The sequence below is a fragment of the Mastomys coucha genome, unplaced genomic scaffold, assembly GCF_008632895.1.
Source record: "Mastomys coucha isolate ucsf_1 unplaced genomic scaffold, UCSF_Mcou_1 pScaffold4, whole genome shotgun sequence".
Taxonomy (NCBI): domain Eukaryota; kingdom Metazoa; phylum Chordata; class Mammalia; order Rodentia; family Muridae; genus Mastomys; species Mastomys coucha.
Window position 1 is genome coordinate 56,206,084 of NW_022196910.1, and position 6,168 is coordinate 56,212,251.

Consider the following 6,168-nt stretch of genomic DNA (forward strand, 5'->3'; position numbering starts at 1 on the left):
GACCATAGCACCTGACTTAACTCTCTTCCCTGCATGCCAGCTCTCCCCCTGCTCCACATCTTCTCTGCTCCTGGACCCCAGGACACAGTGCAGGAGACCATAGCACCTGACTTGACCTCTCTACACTACTTGGGACTTGGGACTCTTGCTCGTCTGTAAGCTTTCCCTTTTCTGTCTCCTTTCATGTTTTCTTTTACAGGTCTCCAGTGAATGGGGAAAAAGCATGGACCTTAGAGTTTCGCCTCTCTGGTTCTTTGTAGGGTATACCCACTGTGTGACCAACTGTCTTGCTGATCCTACCTCGGGTGCCCGTCTTCTTTCTTGGCTGATGCTCCCATCCCTCTCTCTTGTGAATGATCTGGGTTTACTTTCAAAGACAGGCAGGGTGTGACATTTACCTTCCAACCTAGCACTTAAGAGGCAGGGTATTTCAGGCCAGTGTGGTCTACATAGAGAGTTCTAGGACAGCAAGAGCTACATAGAGAGACCTTGTCTAAGAAAAAAAAAAGTAAGCAAACAAACAAATAAAAAAATTCTAAGACTGTCGTCCTAACTGGCTCTAGGAATGTCACTCTACAGTGTCAAGCCAGTTTCCTTATCTGTAAGACAGAAAAGAGGCTGGCAGGTAAGGGCAGTTGCCTCTGGGCCTGAAGTCTTTCAATCCCTGGAACTCACATGGCTGAAGGAAAGAACAGACTCCTGAAGTCAGTTGTTCTCTGACCTCCACCCACAGAATATAAATAAAACAGGAATGATAATATTGACCTCACAGGAGGATTAACCCTGAGGGAACTGAAGAAGGACTTTAGCACAAAGCCTGGCATAGAGCAGAGGCCCTGGCATGGAGCAGAGGCCTAGCTCTGCCATGTCCTCCTGTTTAGCCCCTTTTCCGGCTTCCTCTATCTGTTTTCCTTTCCTTTGTTGTGTGTGTATGGGTGTGGAGGAGCATCGAGAACTTTATTGACCAAGCTATCTCCTGAGCCCATACCAATGTGTTTTTCAAACATAAAGGCTGCCAGAGACTCTGGTTTTTTTTCTTCCTTGAATTAACTACTGGACTCAGCTGATTCTCTTGCTTTGCCCTCTGAGTAGCATGGACATACCAGGTTTTAGGACTGGCCCATCTCTCCTGACTCCCATATCTCTAACTTCTGGTAGGGTGTAGACTCCTGGACAAAGGCCAATCTTGAGCTTCCTGCCTTAGGTGACTATTTCCTTTCCTGGGTGCTGCCTCCATCCTCTCTCTTGTGGGTGATGGCTGTCTTCCGGGTGTCTGATGTTCAGTGTGAGATAACTTAGTGTGAGCTGCTCTCTAGGACTGAATCCGCTTCTCTGAAGTCGCCACACCTTCCTTCCCACAACCTTTGCTGGAGGAAAAGCATTGTCTTCTAGAATTACCATTCTGCTTCTAGCCATCTTTTGCTTCGTTTATTGTTTAGAAGGATTCCGAACACATTACAGGCATGACATGGACCCCTTCAGTATTCCCTAGCATACACCTTTAAAGAACGCGCATAATTTTCCTGCCTTATCTTATCACTATCAAAGCTAGCAAACTTTATTTTACTTTTTTTTTTTTTGCATTGGTAGAGATAGAATCCAGGACTGAACGTAATAAACAAGTGTTTTACCACTGAGATTCTCCTTCCAGGCCTGTTGTCACGTATAATTTTCCCTCCCCATCCCCGAAGGCGAGAATTTGCCCTTGACCAAAGGTTACCTTGGGGAATCCTGCCCACCTCTGAGGAATTCACTCCTCCCTGAGCTCTTGTGGATCTCTAGGAGTTTCTGCCCTCCAGTGTGGATAGAATGTGGCTCTGCCTTCCAGCAGAGGACATATCACTCTCTTTCTCTATTTGCTGCCTTGTGCCCAGTACAGGCCTGGCATCTAGTGACAACGCAATAAGAAAACTCATGAATATTCTTTTCTTTGGCATCTTGACTTCTCATCCATATCCTGCCACGAGAGGGGAGAGCTAATGTGCCTGGCGTATCCTGCTCCGGGGACATAATTCAGGAAGCCACTTCTTACCTTAGATGGTTGCCTTATCTTTGCATTTTCTTTTATAGAAGATTTACATTGTGTGGGAAGTGAAGGAGCAGATGAGGTACTGAATAATGTGTGTTATTGACATGAGCACACCTATGTTATTTTTTTGTTTTTGTTTTTTCCTCAAAACAGGGTCTCTCTGTGTAACCCTTGTTGATTTTGGAATTCACTCTGTTGACCAGCCTGGCCTGGAACTCAGAAATCTGCCTGCCTCTGCCTCCTTAGTGCTGGGATTAAAGGTGTACACACTATCTCCTGGATTTATCATGATGTTGGGTTGCAGACCAGGTACAAGTGTGTATTTAACATACCAAAACAGACCTGGCCTCCACATTCTCCCAGCAGTCCTCAGTCCATACCTGTTACAGGCAGTAGCTAGGATGCCCCGCTCTCTATGTGGAACTTTTCAACCCAGGGAAGCTCTCACTCATTCGTGTCTTCTCTCTCTCTCTCTCTCCCTCTCTCTCTCATGCCCCCTCTCTCTCCCTTCTCTCTCTCCTCTCTTTCTCTCTCTCTCCTTTTTTTTTTTTTTTTTTCGAGACAGGGTTTCTCTGTGTAGCCCTGGCTATCCTGGAACTCAGGATGTAGACCAGGCTAGCCTCGAACTCAGAAATTCACCTGCCTCTGCCTCCCAAGTGCTGGGATTAAAGGCGTGCGCCACCACTGCCCAGATTTATTTATTTATTATATGTAAATACACTGTAGCTGTCTTCAGACGAACCAGAAGAGGGCATCAGATCTCATTAGATGAGCTACCATGTGGTTGCTGGGATTTGAACTCATGACCTTCTGAAGAGCAGTCGGTGCTCTTCCCTGCTGAGCCATCTCACCAGCCCTCTCTCTTTCTCTTCTGTCTGTCTGTCTCTCTCTGTGTACGTGTGTGCTCACTATCTTTCTCTTCCCCTTCCCTCTCTGTTCACCCTGCCCGCCCCCCCCCGTGTGGTCGGTGAACTCACCCAAGAGCTGCCCCCATAAACCTGTCTTTATACTTTAATTTGGCTTGAGTTGGCTCATTTCGTTGGCAGAGGAAAACGTATCATATGACATTTCCATACGTGAATATTTATCCTGATTTCCTTTTCCTATTCATCCCCTGCTCTCTTTTCCCTCCCACGTCGCCAATAATAATTCTGCATTTACTTTCATGTCCTTCTAAAAAGCCGTTCCAGAGTCCACATGTGAGAGAAAACATGTGATGTCTGTCTTTGTGACCACAGCGACCTCGGGTTCCGTCTGTTTTCATGCATGCTACTTCTCTCTGGATGTGTGATGTTTGTCTATGTGAGTGAAGTTAGGGAAGGAAGTTAGGTGGCCTGCTTTATCAGTTTCTACCTTGTTCCCTTGAGACTGAACTTGGAGCTAGGCTGATGGTCAGCAAGTTCCAGTGATCCTCCTGTCTCTTAACAGTTCTGGGATGTTTGTGGAGCTACACCTGTTTTTTTTTTTTGGTTTTTCGAGACAGGATTTCTCTGTGTAGCCCTGGCTGTCCTGGAACTCACTCTGTAGACCAGGCTGGCCTCGAACTCAGAAATCTGCCTGCCTCTGCCTCCCAAGTGCTGGGATTAAAGAAAGGCGTGCGCCACCACCGCCCAGTGTGTGTGTATTTTGCTGGAACGTATATATGTGTACTATATGTATGTCTGATGCTTGAGACGGCAAGAATATGGCATCAAATTCACTGGAACTGAAGTTACCATGTGTATGCTGAGAATTGAAGTCAGGTCCTCTGTAAGAGCAAGAGCTCTAAACAACTGAGCCATCTATCTCTCCAGCTCTTTTTCCTCCTCCTCCTTCCCTTCTTCCTCATCTTCTTCCTCTTCCCCCTCTTCCTCCTTCTTTTCTTCTTCCTCCTCCCTCCCCTCTTCCTCCTCTTCTTCTTCCTCCCCCTCTTCCTTCTCCTCCTCCTCCCCCTCTCCCTTTTCCTCCTCCTCCCCCTCTTCCTCCTCCTCCTTTTTGACACAGGGTCCCAGTACGTAGCCCAGGCTGGTATGTAAGTTGTGACTGTTCTGCTCTAGCTAGAGTATGGAAGTGATGAACATGTGCTATCACGCTAGGTTCTTCATTTATTTAGTACTGATTTATTATTTGATTATTTACTCATATTTGGAGACAAGGACTCATTCCTTAGACTGGCCTCAAACTCCTTAGGTACCCAAGGGTGATCTTGAATTCTTGAGACCTATGCCTCTATCTCATGAGCTTTGGAATTATAGCATACACCACAACCATGCCTGTTTTATGAGGTTCTAAGAAAACAAACCAGGGCTGTCTGCATACTAAGCAAGCACTCTACCAACTGAGCTACATCCTCAGCTCAGATTTATTCTTGTTTTTCGAGATAGGATCTCACTTTATAGCCAAGGCTGGCCTTGAACTTGAAATGACTAAGTGATCCTCCTGCTTCAATCTCTCAAGTGCTAGACTTACAGGTGTATACCACTGATTTTGTTGTTTTGGTTTGGTTGAGATGAGGTGTCCTTGTATAGCCCAGGATGACCTATAACCTTCAGCCTCCTGCTTTCACCTTCATATGCTGGGAACAACAGGCCTCACCATCACGCCTAGACTTCTCTGTAGTTTGGGAACTGAGCCTGGGTTCATGCCAAATGCTCTACCAGAGATCTGCATGCATTTATCTTTGTCCTTCTGAACTGTAGTCTCGCTAGCAATGGGTGCACAGCTTAGTTGGTAGAGTGCTTGCCTAGTAGGCACAAAATCCTGGGTCTGATGCCAGAACTGCATTAAACTAGATTTGCTTGTGCACACTGATGATGCCAGCACGTGTAGAGGCAGGATGACCATCAGTTCAAGGTCATCCTCAGCTACAGGGGAGTTCTAGGCCAGCCTGGGCTACATGATACCCTGATTCCAAAGAGAAGGTGTGTGTGTGTGTGTGTGTGTGTGTGTGTGTGTGTGTGGTGTCTCACTAAACTGTTCAGAGTAGCTTTGAATGTTTGATTCTCTTGTGCCAGGTGTGGTGTCAATGGCCTTTAGTCTCTAGAGGTTGAGGTAGGTGGATCTCTGAGTTTGAGGCCAGCCTGGTCTACACATAGAGTTCCAGGATAGCCAGGGCTATGCAGAAAGCCCCTTTTCAAGAAATGAAAAAACAAGAACAAAAACAGAAGAGATATGAAAGAGCTGGGATTACATATGTGTGCCACCAGCTGGCCTTTGTTCTAATTACTTCTCTGTGTACACTCCCTTCCCTTCAGATTCAGTAAGCAACTCGAGGCAGAAGGAGCTGCTGAAAAAAGGACAAAGTTCAGGCTCGGAGTGTAAGGCCGGTCGGTCCTATCTTGGAGCTTTTGACAGCAGCTCCTTCTGTGAACCACCAGCCGTACAAGGGAGGAAGGTATTTCTAGTTACGGCCTCTACCTGGTTTTGCCATCTCTGATGAAAAGAGGAATAAGATGCGGAAGTCCATGCTGTTGCCTTGCCGGCCTTAGTGTCCTTTCTCACATCTGCATTCACCACTGGCTAATCCAGAAGCAAGGGAGCTAAGGCTTTGTTAATCTTTTCCCAGAAGGAGGGCCCAGGCTCTGACGTGTTATAATTGATGCATGAAACGGTTCTAGATAAGGACTTCCTCTAAGGGTTTTCACAGCTCAGGAGTTCTAGAAAATGGAGAAGTTGGGGCCATAAACCCAAGTCGAGAATGTTGGGAGACTTCTAGGACGTGAAGCTAAGGGCTTTCTGGAAGTGTTTATTCTGACTTCGCCCAATGCCACCCAACCCACACCTTCTGCGGGCTCGGGAATGGGGTCAGGGGCTTGAACAAGGACAGAGAGGGAGGTGCGTGGTGGGTTTTCGGTGGATTGAGGTCTGCAGATGACCATCTTGACACTTTGGCTCAATTCTGTCTTTGGGCAACTCTGGGCCGCCCTGCGTCCTCTGGGCTCTGACTCGCCTACTCCTGAACCAGAGAGAACCAGAGAGAATCAGACGACGCTGGGTTGCAGAAGGCTCCAGGAACCCTGAGGTGCGGCTCCTGGCTCGAGCCTTCCGGGCAGCGGCCACGTGGCCTTGTCCAGGCGAGGGGCTCACCTCCCCCTGCTAGCCCCGGTGACTCAGGCCGCAGCTGTTCCCGCGTCACATGAGAGAGGGAGGGAGGGAGGGAG

The 6,168-nt window shown here is 47.6% G+C and overlaps 1 protein-coding gene across 1 annotated transcript in view; it reads left to right on the forward strand.

Moving 5' to 3' along the window:
- Positions 1 to 6,004: 6,004 nt before the first annotated feature.
- Cd63 (CD63 molecule) overlaps positions 6,005 to 6,168 on the forward strand; it is a 3,206-nt gene continuing 3,042 nt past the window's right edge. The window contains exon 1 of the mRNA XM_031349954.1: positions 6,005 to 6,029. The gene's annotated coding sequence lies outside the window, so the exon portion shown is untranslated. The remainder of the gene's footprint in view (positions 6,030 to 6,168) is intronic.